The 13,451-nt window shown below is 47.2% G+C and overlaps 1 long non-coding RNA gene across 1 annotated transcript in view; it reads left to right on the forward strand.

Annotated features, from left to right (window-relative positions):
- Positions 1 to 13,022, forward strand: part of LOC120050128 — an 84,537-nt gene extending 71,515 nt beyond the window's left edge. Inside the window, exons 4-5 of the long non-coding RNA XR_005477161.1 lie at positions 9,662 to 9,698; positions 12,891 to 13,022. This is a non-coding gene — a long non-coding RNA (uncharacterized LOC120050128). The remainder of the gene's footprint in view (positions 1 to 9,661; positions 9,699 to 12,890) is intronic.
- Positions 13,023 to 13,451: the final 429 nt, after the last annotated feature.

The following is a 13,451-nucleotide window of genomic DNA, read 5'->3' on the forward strand; positions in this document are numbered from 1 at the left end:
TACCTTGGGGGCTTCTAACACCAGGACCCTTACTATGTCCTGTAGTGGTAGAGCAGCAGGACCCTTACTATGTCCTGTAGTGGGAGAGCAGCAGGCACCCTTACTATGTCCTGTAGTGGAGAGCAGCAGGACCCTTACTATGTCCTGTAGTGGGAGAGTAGCAGGACCCTTACTATGTCCTGCAGTGGGAGAGCAGCAGGACCCTTACTATGTCCTGTAGTGGGAGAGTGGCGGCACCCTTACTATGTCCTGTAGTGGGAGAGTAGCAGGACCCTTACTATGTCCTGTAGTGGGAGAGTAGCAGGACCCTTACTATGTCCTGTAGTGGGAGAGCAGCAGGACCCTTACTGTGTCCTGTAGTGGGAGAGCAGCAGGCACCCTTACTATGTCCTGTAGTGGGAGAGCAGCAGGCACCCTTACTATGTCCTGCAGTGTTAGAGCAGCAGGACCCTTACTATGTCCTGTAGTGGGAGAGCAGCAGGACCCTTACTATGTCCTGTAGTGGGAGAGCAGCAGGACCCTTACTATGTCCTGTAGTGGGAGAGCAGCAGGCACCCTTACTATGTCCTGCAGTGTTAGAGCAGCAGGACCCTTACTATGTCCTGTAGTGGGAGAGCAGCAGGACCCTTACTATGTCCTGTAGTGGGAGAGCAGCAGGACCCTTACTATGTCCTGTAGTGGGAGAGCAGCAGGACCCTTACTATGTCCTGTAGTGGGAGAGCAGCGGGAGAGCAGCAGTTCCCTTACTATGTCCTGTAGTGGGAGAGCAGCAGTTCCCTTACTATGTCCTGTAGTGGGAGAGCAGCAGGACCCTTACTATGTCCTGTAGTGGGAGAGCAGCAGGACCCTTACTATGTCCTGTAGTGGGAGAGCAGCAGTTCCCTTACTATGTCCTGTAGTGGGAGAGTAGCAGGACCCTTACTATGTCCTGCAGTGGGAGAGCAGCAGGCACCCTTACTATGTCCTGCAGTGGGAGAGCAGCAGGACCCTTACTATGTCCTGCAGTGGGAGAGCAGCAGGCACCCTTACTATGTCCTGTAGTGGGAGAGCAGCAGGCACCCTTACTATGTCCTGCAGTGGGAGAGCAGCAGGACCCTTACTATGTCCTGTAGTGGGAGAGCAGCAGGCACCCTTACTATGTCCTGCAGTGGTAGAGCAGCAGGCACCCTTACTATGTCCTGCAGTGGTAGAGCAGCAGGCACCCTTACTATGTCCTGTAGTGGGAGAGCAGCAGGCACCCTTACTATGTCCTGTAGTGGGAGAGCAGCAGGACCCTTACTATGTCCTGTAGTGGGAGAGTAGCAGGACCCTTACTATGTCCTGCAGTGGGAGAGCAGCAGGCACCCTTACTATGTCCTGTAGTGTTAGAGCAGCAGGACCCTTACTATGTCCTGTAGTGGGAGAGTAGCAGGACCCTTACTATGTCCTGTAGTGGGAGAGCAGCAGGACCCTTACTATGTCCTGTAGTGGGAGAGCAGCAGGACCCATACTATGTCCTGTAGTGGGAGAGCAGCAGCACCCTTACTATGTCCTGTAGTGGGAGAGCAGCAGGACCCATACTATGTCCCGTAGTGGGAGAGCAGCAGGCACCTTTACTATGTCCTGTAGTGGGAGAGCAGCAGGCACCTTTACTATGTCCTGTAGTGGGAGAGCAGCAGGACCCATACTATGTCCCGTAGTGGGAGAGCAGCAGGCACCTTTACTATGTCCTGTAGTGGGAGAGCAGCAGGACCCATACTATGTCCCGTAGTGGGAGAGCAGCAGGCACCTTTACTATGTCCTGTAGTGGGAGAGCAGCAGGCACCTTTACTATGTCCTGTAGTGGGAGAGCAGCAGGCACCTTTACTATGTCCTGTAGTGGGAGAGCAGCAGGACCCTTACTATGTCCTGTAGTGGGAGAGCAGCAGGCACCATTAGTATGCCCTGCAGTGCCGTTCTAGCCTTTATCAGACAGAGGATGTGAATGGTTGTTGGCAGGGTGGCCAAAGACAAGTCTCTGGGTGCATCCCTAGTAATAATATTAATACTACTACTAATAATAATAATAATAATAATAATACTGCTAATAATAATCATTTGGTGGGTGCTGATATTTGTCCTGTTTCACACGTGTGTATTATACGCATGTGTGAATTGCGTATAAGACACCCTTGGAGAGTAGGGTCACGGCCAGGGTCAGCCATCATCAACGGTGACCCTGGAGCAATTATATAGAGAATAGGGCACTATATAGAGAATAGGGTGCCATTTGGGACACAGCCTTGCATAAAGTGTTATGTGAATGGGAAGTGTTTCAGTTGATAAAGTTCTGTCCTTGTTTAGTATGGATCGTTGTCTGATGTGGTCGGTTCAGAGAGATTCTAATTTCCTATTTCATGTCTGATTAGAATGGAAGTTACGATGGTGTTCATTAGGGAACCCCGTAGCAAAATGTTTTTCATCGGAAAACAACAAACGAAAAATGTCTTATTGGACAAGTTTAGGTGCTACTACCCGTTTAAACTTTGTTGCGGACTGTTTTCTTCCGTTTCGTGCCTCATAAACATGACCCGGGACATGATGTTCCCCCAGACCCCTGTGATAGTCTATATTGAGAAATCTGTTTTTTCACCAAGTTCTTAATGGCTTTTTAAACTGGAAACAGGTCAGAGGAAGTGTTTGACAAGGTGCCAAGGCAAGCAGATGTGTATCTGTGATCTATCCATCACCCCTCTCTCTAAATTAATCATCCATCACAACTCCCTATAACTGTATCATCCATCACCCCTCTCTCTAAATGAATCATCCATCACTCCTCTCTCTAAATTAATCATCCATCACCCCTCTCTATAACTGTATCATCCATCACCCCTCTCTATAACTGTATCATCCATCACCCCTCTCTATAACTGTATCATCCATCACCTCTCTATAACTGTATCATCCATCACTCCTCTCTCTAACTGTATCATCCATCACTCCTCTCTATAACTGTATCATCCATCACTCCTCTCTATAACTGTATCATCCATCACTCCTCTCTCTAACTGTATCATCCATCACCCCTCTCTCTAACTGTATCATCCATCACTCCTCTCTATAACTGTATCATCCATCACCCCTCTCTCTAACTGTATCATCCATCACTCCTCTCTATAACTGTATCATCCATCACCCCTCTCTCTAACTGTATCATCCATCACTCCTCTCTATAACTGTATCATCCATCACCCCTCTCTCTAACTGTATCATCCATCACTCCTCTCTATAACTGTATCATCCATCACCCCTCTAACTGTATCATCCATCACCCCTCTCTCTAACTGTATCATCCATCACTCCTCTCTATAACTGTATCATCCATCACTCCTCTCTCTATAACTGTATCATCCATCACTCCTCTCTATAACTGTATCATCCATCACCCCTCTCTATAACTGTATCATCCATCACCCCTCTCTCTAATGTATCATCCATCACTCCTCTCTCTATAACTGTATCATCCATCACTCCTCTCTATAACTGTATCATCCATCACCCCTCTCTCTAACTGTATCATCCATCACTCCTCTCTATAACTGTATCATCCATCACTCCTCTCTCTATAACTGTATCATCCATCACCCCTCTCTATAACTGTATCATCCATCACCCCTCTCTATAACTGTATCATCCATCACCCCTCTCTATAACTGTATCATCCATCACCCCTCTCTATAACTGTATCATCCATCACTCCTCTCTATAACTGTATCATCCATCACTCCTCTCTATAACTGTATCATCCATCACTCCTCTCTATAACTGTATCATCCATCACCCCTCTCTATAACTGTATCATCCATCACCCCTCTCTATAACTGTATCATCCATCACCCCTCTCTATAACTGTATCATCCATCACTCCTCTCTATAACTGTATCATCCATCACTCCTCTCTATAACTGTATCATCCATCACCCCTCTCTATAACTGTATCATCCATCACCCCTCTCTATAACTGTATCATCCATCACCCCTCTCTATAACTGTATCATCCATCACCCCTCTCTATAACTGTATCATCCATCACCCCTCTCTCTAATGTATCATCCATCACTCCTCTCTCTATAACTGTATCATCCATCACCCCTCTCTATAACTGTATCATCCATCACCCCTCTCTATAACGCTATCATTAACCACAAGATGTCCTTTGAACTCCTCTTAGTTGGCCTTGTGCTTTATCGCTAAACAGGTAGTTGATGGGACTGACCATGTAGCAAAACATATTGAACTGCAGAGAGACAATGTACTCACCGCTCAGTCAGCTTTGATTGAATTAAAAAGCCAATCTAAGGCCGCTTGCCTCTAAAGCTTTATTAATCAAAGCTGAGCCACCCCTCGCCTTTCTCTAATCAGCTCTCCTTGTATGGGTCCTGGTCAACAATAGTGTTCTATAATGGTAATGGGATGCCATTAGGGACACAGCCTCAGTGTACATACTCTCAACCTATTACAGCACAGCTGTGGCCTCTCCCTGAGGCCAGAGCCAATGGAATGCACCGGTTGCTAATTGTTCTCTTGACGGGCGGGGATGGGGGGGGGGGGCGATTGGTGCTTAGCGGGAGACACGCCCAACCCGCCCACCCAGTGCTGTGTGTTGTCTCTGGATGATCCCCCCTCATCCCTGGTACTCCTGTAATCTCTGCTAATCCAGGCTGCTCCCGGTGTGTGTGGATTGTGGTCGGCGCCACTGGTGTGTGTGCGTGCATGTGTTAATTTGTCACTGGGTGTTATGTTACCCCACCCCTTCTGGTGACCTGAGCAGACTCCTCCTCCTCATCCATTCAGTCACCCTGCTTTTGTCAGTATGGTGTTGTCGTCTGTTGTCAGTGTGGTGTTGTCGTCTGTTGTCAGTGTGGTGTTGTGATCTGTTGTCAGTGTGATGTTGTGGTCTGTTGTCAGTATGGTGTTGTGGTCTGTTGTCAGTATGGTGTTGTGATCTGTTGTCAGTGTGGTGTTGTGATCTGTTGTCAGTGTGATGTTGTGATCTGTTGTCAGTGTGATGTTGTGATCTGTTGTCAGTATGGTGTTGTCAGTGTGGTGTTGTGATCTGTTGTCAGTGTGATGTTGTGGTCTGTTGTCAGTGTGATGTTGTGATCTGTTGTCAGTGTGGTGTTGTGATCTGTTGTCAGTGTGGTGTTGTGGTCTGTTGTCAGTGTGGTGTTGTGATCTGTTGTCAGTGTGGTGTTGTGATCTGTTGTCAATGTGGTGTTGTGATCTGTTGTCAGTGTGATGTTGTGGTCTGTTGTCAGTGTGGTGTTGTGATTTGTTGTCAGTATGGTGTTGTGGTCTGTTGTCAGTGTGGTGTTGTGATCTGTTGTCAATGTGGTGTTGTGATCTGTTGTCAGTGTGATGTTGTGGTCTGTTGTCAGTGTGATGTTGTGATCTGTTGTCAGTGTGGTGTTGTGGTCTGTTGTCAGTATGGTGTTGTGATCTGTTGTCAGTATGGTGTTGTGATCTGTTGTCAGTGTGGTGTTGTAGTCTGTTGTCAGTGTGGTGTTGTGATCTGTTGTCAGTGTGATGTTGTGATCTGTTGTCAGTGTGATGTTGTGATCTGTTGTCAGTATGGTGTTGTGGTCTGTTGTCAGTATGGTGTTGTGATCTGTTGTCAGTATGGTGTTGTGATCTGTTGTCAGTGTGGTGTTGTGATCTGTTGTCAGTGTGGTGTTGTGATCTGTTGTCAGTGTGATGTTGTGATCTGTTGTCAGTGTGATGTTGTGATCTGTTGTCAGTATGGTGTTGTCAGTGTGGTGTTGTGATCTGTTGTCAGTGTGGTGTTGTGATCTGTTGTCAGTGTGGTGTTGGGATCTGTTGTCAGTGTGGTGTTGGGATCTGTTGTCAGTGTGATGTTGTGATCTGTTGTCAGTGTGGTGTTGTGGTCTGTTGTCAGTGTGGTGTTGTGATCTGTTGTCAGTGTGGTGTTGTGATCTGTTGTCAGTGTGGTGTTGTGATCTGTTGTCAGTGTGGTGTTGTAGTCTGTTGTCAGTATGGTGTTGTGATCTGTTGTCAGTATGGTGTTGTGATCTGTTGTCAGTGTGGTGTTGTAGTCTGTTGTCAGTGTGGTGTTGTGATCTGTTGTCAGTGTGGTGTTGTCAGTGTGGTGTTGTGATCTGTTGTCAGTGTGGTGTTGTGGTCTGCTGTCAGTATGGTGTTGTCAGTATGGTGTTGTCAGTATGGTGTTGTGATCTGTTGCCAGTGTGGTGTTGTGATCTGTTGTCAGTATGGTGTTGTGGTCTGTTGTCAGTGTGGTGTTGTCAGTATGGTGTTGTGATCTGTTGCCAGTGTGGTGTTGTGATCTGTTGCCAGTATGGTGTTGTAGTCTGTTGTCAGTATGGTGTTGTGATCTGTTGCCTGTATGGTGTTGTGGTCTGTTGCCAGTATGGTGTTGTAGTCTGTTGTCAGTATGGTGTTGTGATCTGTTGCCAGTATGGTGTTGTAGTCTGTTGTCAGTATGGTGTTGTGATCTGTTGCCTGTATGGTGTTGCCAGTATGGTGTTGTGATCTGTTGCCAGTATGGTGTTGTGGTCTGTTGTCAGTGTGATGTTGTGGTCTGTTGTCAGTGTGATGTTGTGGTCTGTTGTCAGTGTGATGTTGTGGTCTGTTGTCAGTGTGATGTTGTGGTCTGTTGTCAGTGTGATGTTGTGGTCTGTTGTCAGTGTGATGTTGTGGTCTGTTGTCACTGTGATGTTGTGATCTGTTGTCAGTATGGTGTTGTGGTCTGTTGTCAGAATGGTGTTGTGATCTGTTGCCAGTATGGTGTTGTGGTCTGTTGTCAATGTGGTGTTGTGATTTGTTGTCAATGTGATGTTGTGGTCTGTTGTCAGTGTGGTGTTGTGGTCTGTTGTCAGTATGGTGTTGTGGTCTGTTGTCAGTGTGATGTTGTGGTCTGTTGTCAGTGTGATGTTGTGGTCTGTTGTCAGTGTGATGTTGTGGTCTGTTGTCAGTGTGGTGTTGTGATCTGTTGTCAGTATGGTGTTGTCAGTAGGGTGTTGTGATCTGTTGTCAGTGTGGTGTTGTGATTTGTTATCAATGTGATGTTGCGGTCTGTTGTCAGTGTGGTGTTGTGGTCTGTTGTCTGTGTGGTGTTGTGGTCTGTTGTCAGTGTGATGTTGTGGTCTGTTGTCAGTGTGATGTTGTGGTCTGTTGTCAGTGTGATGTTGTGGTCTGTTGTCAGTGTGATGTTGTGGTCTGTTGTCAGTGTGATGTTGTGGTCTGTTGTCAGTGTGATGTTGTGGTCTGTTGTCAGTGTGATGTTGTGGTCTGTTGTCACTGTGATGTTGTGGTCTGTTGTCACTGTGATGTTGTGGTCTGTTGTCAGTGTGGTGTTGTGGTCTGTTGTCAGTGTGGTGTTGTGGTCTGTTGTCAGTGTGGTGTTGTGGTCTGTTGTCAGTGTGGTGTTGTGATTTGTTGTCAATGTGGTGTTGTGATCTGTTGTCAGTGTGATGTTGTGGTCTGTTGTCAGTGTGATGTTGTGGTCTGTTGTCAGTGTGGTGTTGTGGTCTGTTGTCAGTGTGGTGTTGTGGTCTGTTGTCAGTGTGGTGTTGTGGTCTGTTGTCAGTGTGGTGTTGTGGTCTGTTGTCAGTGTGATGTTGTGGTCTGTTGTCAGTGTGATGCTGTGGTCTGTTGTCAGAATGGTGTTGTGAACTGTTGTCAGTGTGGTGTTGTGATCTGTTGCCAGTATGGTTTTGGTATCTGTTGTCAGTATGTTGTTGTGATCTGTTGCCAATATGGTGTTGTGTTATGTTGCCAGTATGGGGTTGTCAGTATGGTGTTGTGGTCTGTTGTCAGTGTGGTGTTGTGATCTGTTGTCAGTGTGGTGCTGTGGTCTGTTGTCAGTGTGGTGTTGTGATCTGTTGTCAGAAGGGTGTTGTCAGTATGGTGTTGTGGTCTGTTGTCAGTGTGGTGTTGTGAGCTGTTGTCAGTGTGGTGTTGTGATCTGTTGTCAGTGTGGTGCTGTGGTCTGTTGTCAGTATGGTGCTGTGGTCTGTTGTCCGTATGGTGTTGTCAGTAGGGTGTTGTGGTCTGTTGTCAGTATGGTGTTGTGGTCTGTTGTCAGTATGGTGTTGTGGTCTGTTGTCAGTATGGTGCTGTGGTCTGTTGTCAGTATGGTGTTGTCAGTAGGGTGTTGTGGTCTGTTGTCGGTAGGGTGTTGTGGTCTGTTGTCAGTATGGTGTTGTCAGTATGGTGTTGTGGTCTGTTGTCAGTATGGTGTTGTCTGTAGGGTGTTGTGGTCTGTTGTCAGTATGGTGTTGTGGTCTGTTGTCAGTATGGTGTTGTCAGTATGGTGTTGTGGTCTGTTGTCAGTATGGTGTTGTCAGTACGGTGTTGTGGTCTGTGGTCAGTATGGTGTTGTCAGTTTGGTGTTGTGGTCTGTTGTCAGTATGGTGTTGTCAGTAGGGTGTTGTCAGTATGGTGTTGTGGTCTGTTGTCAGTATGGTGCTGTCAGTAGGGTGTTGTCAGTATGGTGTGTTCAGTATGGTGTTGTGGTCTGTTGTCAGTATGGTGTTGTCAGTAGGATGTTGTCAGTATGGTGTTGTGGTCTGTTGTCAGTATGGTGCTGTCAGTAGGGTGTTGTCAGTAGGGTGTTGTCAGTATGGTGTTGTGGTCTGTTGTCAGTATGGTGTTGTCAGTATGGTGTTGTGGTCTGTTGTCAGTAGGGTGTTGTCAGTAGGGTGTTGTCAGTAGGGTGTTGTCAGTATGGTGTTGTGGTCTGTTGTCAGTATGGTGTTGTCAGTATGGTGTTGTCAGTAGGGTGTTGTCAGTAGGGTGTTGTCAGTATGGTGTTGTGGTCTGTTGTCAGGATGGTGCTGTCAGTAGGGTGTTGTCAGTAGGGTGTTGTCAGTAGGGTGTTGTCAGTAGGGTGTTGTCAGTATGGTGTTGTGGTCTGTTGTCAGTATGGTGCTGTCAGTAGGGTGTTGTCAGTAGGGTGTTGTCAGTAGGGTGTTGTCAGTAGGGTGTTGTCAGTAGGGTGTTGTCAGTATGGTGTTGTGGTCTGTTGTCAGGATGGTGCTGTCAGTAGGGTGTTGTCAGTAGGGTGTTGTCAGTAGGGTGTTGTCAGTAGGGTGTTGTCAGTATGGTGTTGTGGTCTGTTGTCAGGATGGTGCTGTCAGTAGGGTGTTGTCAGTAGGGTGTTGTCAGTATGGTGTTGTGGTCTGTTGTCAGTATGGTGCTGTCAGTAGGGTGTTGTCAGTAGGGTGTTGTCAGTATGGTGTGTTCAGTAGGGTGTTGTGTTTATTTATTTTTTACTAACGTCTGTTCTCTTTTTTTGTCTTTTGTCTTCTTCTTTTTCATCATCCTCTGTTTCTGCTGCTGTGTCCTTCACCACCACCACTGCTGCACACACCTTGACCACTTGACTACCTGGATGGACTCCCTACCTCCCTCCCTCTTTCCCCCTCTTTCTGCCCTCTCTCTCTCTCTCTCTCACCCATCTCTCTCTCACCCATCTCTCTCTCTCACCCATCTCTCTCTCCCCATCTCTCTCTCTCCCCATCTCTCTCTCTCACCCATCTCTCTCTCTCTCACCCATCTCTCGCTCCCCATCTCTCTCTCTCACCCATCTCTCTCTCGCTCTCTCATCCATCTCTCTCTCTCTCCCCCATCTCTGTCTGCCTGTCCGCACCCTTCCCCATACCAGCTCCATGCAGAGATCAGAGAGCACCCCACCACATCAGGTAAGCCACTGACCTTTGGAAGGGACAGGAAGGGGTGAGGAGGCGGGAGAGGAGGGGTGAGGCAGGGGTGAGAATGCTCACAGGGGGCAACAGGCTCACGTCCTCCAACTCAACACCTCAATAGGACAGGGATGCATTTGAAGGTCGTATTACAGTAGCCAGTAGTTTGTGTTTATCTTAAATGGATGTCATGAATTCCAAGTTATAGGAAAGGATTTCTCTGGGTAGGCCAAAGTTTGGAGTGGGTGAAAGTTGTCTGTAACTCTGATATTGTTCATCACATGTATGGCTGAACAGTGCTGATCTAGTTTCACACTAGCTTTACGGTTCTACAGTGCCCTGTTTTGGTGAGCCACAATATTTCCAATAGTCACTGACTCACTGAAATGTCACTTGCAGTTGTTGAGTTCACTATCTAGGCCTACGGCTGGCTGTGTCCCGTATGGCGTTGACTTTCTTAGTGAAGGCGTTGACTTTCTTAGTGAAGACGTTGACTTTCTTAGTGAAGGCGTTGACTTTCTCAGTGAAGGCGTTGACTTTCTCAGTGAAGGCGTTGACTTTCTCAGTGAAGGCGTTGACTTTCTCAGTGAAGGCGTTGACTTTCTCAGTGAAGGCGTTGACTTTCTCAGTGAAGGCGTTGACTTTCTCAGTGAAGGCGTTGACTTTCTCAGTGAAGGCGTTGACTTTCTCAGTGAAGGCGTTGAGTTTCCTAGGGATGGCATTGCGACTGGTATACAGAGATGAGAAGTTTACAGAGGAGTAGAGAGTGAGGTGATGTGTCCTATAAAGAGCATTGGTGGCAAATCTGATGGCCGAATTGTAAAGAACATCTAGCTGCTCGAGAGCACCCTTACTTGCCGACTGGTGCACTGTAACAGTAGACTGCTGCACTAAGACTCACTGGAAACCTTATTGACTGCTTCACTGTAACAGTAGACTGCTTCACTGTAACAGTAGGCTGCTTCACTAAGACTCACTGGAAATCTTATTGACTGGTGGACTGTAACAGTAGACTGCTTCACTGTAACAGTAGACTGCTGCACTAAGACTCACTGGAAACCTTATTGACTGCTTCACTGTAACAGTAGACTGCTGCACTGTAACAGTAGACTGCTTCACTGTAACAGTAGACTGCTTCACTGTAACAGTAGACTGCTGCACTGTAACAGTAGACTGCTGCACTGTAACAGTAGACTGCTGCACTGTAACAGTAGACTGCTGCACTGTAACAGTAGACTGCTGCACTGTAACAGTAGACTGCTTCACTGTAACAGTAGACTGCTGCACTGTAACAGTAGACTGCTGCACCAAGATTCACTGGAAACCTTATTGACTTGTGGACTGTAACAGTAGACTGCTTCACTGTAACAGTTGACTGCTTCACTGTAACAGTTGACTGCTTCACTGTAACAGTTGACTGCTTCACTGTAACAGTAGACTGCTGCACTGTAACAGTAGACTGCTGCACTGTAACAGTAGACTGCTGCACTAAGACTCACTGGAAACCTTATTGACTGCTTCACTGTAACAGTAGACTGCTGCACTGTAACAGTAGACTGCTTCACTGTAACAGTAGACTGCTGCACTGTAACAGTAGACTGCTGCACTGTAACAGTAGACTGCTGCACTGTAACAGTAGACTGCTGCACTGTAACAGTAGACTGCTTCACTGTAACAGTAGACTGCTGCACTGTAACAGTAGACTGCTGCACTGTAACAGTAGACTGCTGCACTAAGACTCACTGGAAACCTTATTGACTGGTGCACTGTAACAGTAGACTGCTTCACTAAGATTCACTGGAAACCTTATTGACTGGTGGACTGTAACAGTAGACTGCTTCACTGTAACAGTAGACTGCTGCACTGTAACAGTAGACTGGTGCACTGTAACAGTAGACTGCTTCACTAAGATTCACTGGAAACCTTATTGACTGGTGGACTGTAACAGTAGACTGCTGCACTAAGACTAACTGGAAACCTTAGAGTGAATTTTTCCTTTAATTAAGAGCGCTAGTAGATGGTTTCTCTGTGCATTTCCCCTTTAAGAGCGCTAATAGATGGTTTCTCTGTGCATTTTCCCTTTAAGAGCGCTACTAGATGGTTTCTCTGTGGATTTTCCCTTTAAGGGCGCTACTAGATAGTTTCTCAGTGGATTTTCCCTTTAAGGGCGCTACTAGATAGTTTCTCAGTGGATTTTCCCTTTAAGGGCGCTACTAGATAGTTTCTCAGTGGATTTTCCCTTTAAGAGCGCTACTAGATAGTTTCTCAGTGGATTTTCCCTTTAAGAGCGCTACTAGATAGTTTCTCAGTGGATTTTCCCTTTAAGAGCGCTACTAGATTGTTTCTCAGTGGATTTTCCCTTTAAGGGCGCTACTAGATAGTTTCTCAGTGGATTTTCCCTTTAAGGGCGCTACTAGATAGTTTCTCAGTGGATTTTCCCTTTAAGAGCGCTACTGGATAGTTTCTCAGTGGATTTTCCCTTTAAGGGTGCTACTAGATAGTTTCTCAGTGGATTTTCCCTTTAAGAGCGCTACTAGATAGTTTCTCAGTGGATTTTCCCTTTAAGGGTGCTACTAGGCACAATGTGTTCTCTACCTAGGATGTTATTAATTAAATATGCTGTATGTGCTTCACATACACTAAACCAAATCTAGTTAACCCTTAGCCATAGAGTTAAGAAGTGTTCGTACTATACTGAGATATTCTCTGTATTATTATATTATAATGCTGCAGGGTGACGTTTCCACTAGGTACAGATCTCGGATCACCTTAACCGTTAGTGGGGAAATGCAACTCTAGGGGCAACTTCACCCGACTCCTCGTTAGATGGAATCTTTGCAGCCGTGCCACTAGAGGGCACCGTGTAGTCATCATCTGTCATCACCAGTGAGGGAGGAGAACCTCTGCTGCTCAGCCTGTTGGTCAGCAGATATAAATGAATATCTCTCTCTCTCTCTCTCCCTTTTCTCACTCTCTCTCTCTATTTCCCTTTTCTCCCCCCCCTCTCTCTCTTTCCCTTTTCTCCCTCTCACTCTCTCTCTCCGTTTTCTCCCTCTCTCTCTCTCTCTCTTTCCCTTTTCTCCCCCTCACTCTCTCTCTTTCCCTTCCCCCCCTCTCTCTCTCTCTTTCCCTTTTCTCCCTCTCTCTCTCTCTCTTTCTCTCTCTCTCTCTCTTTCTTTCTCGCTTTTCCAGCTGCCTTAATTCCCAGTGATGACCCCGTCCTATTGACCCCAGGGAGGATGAGCCAGCGAAGCCAGGGGAAGGAGCGAGAGAAGAGGGAGGAAAAGGAGCGAGAGAAGGAGAAGGAGCGACAGAAGAGGGAGGAGAAGGAGCGAGAGAAGAGGGAGGAGAAGGAGCGAGAGAAGAGGGAGGAGAAGGAGCGAGAGAAGAGGGAGGAGAAGGAGCGAGAGAAGAGGGAGGAGAAGGAGCGAGAGAAGAGGGAGGAGAAGGAGCGAGAGAAGAGGGAGGAGAAGGAGCGAGAGAAGAGGGAGGAGAAGGAGCGAGAGGAGAAGAAGGATGGGAGCCTCCACACCCCCAGCAGAGATCACCTCGCCAGCCCCTCTTCCCTCAGCCCAGGGCTCAGCTACACCCATGGTAAGACCACCTTCTTCTTCCAGGCACACTTTGCCCTCTAAGCACAGACCCAGGGTCAGGTGTCTCTCAACCTCTGTACTAACCTCAATATTCCTGAACCACAGTGTCCTCTGGAGGTTGATGGGCTCTGCTAGGCACCATGCAACCTTCAGGGTTGAA

Source organism: Salvelinus namaycush, chromosome 6, assembly GCF_016432855.1.
Source record: "Salvelinus namaycush isolate Seneca chromosome 6, SaNama_1.0, whole genome shotgun sequence".
Taxonomy (NCBI): Eukaryota; Metazoa; Chordata; class Actinopteri; order Salmoniformes; family Salmonidae; genus Salvelinus; species Salvelinus namaycush.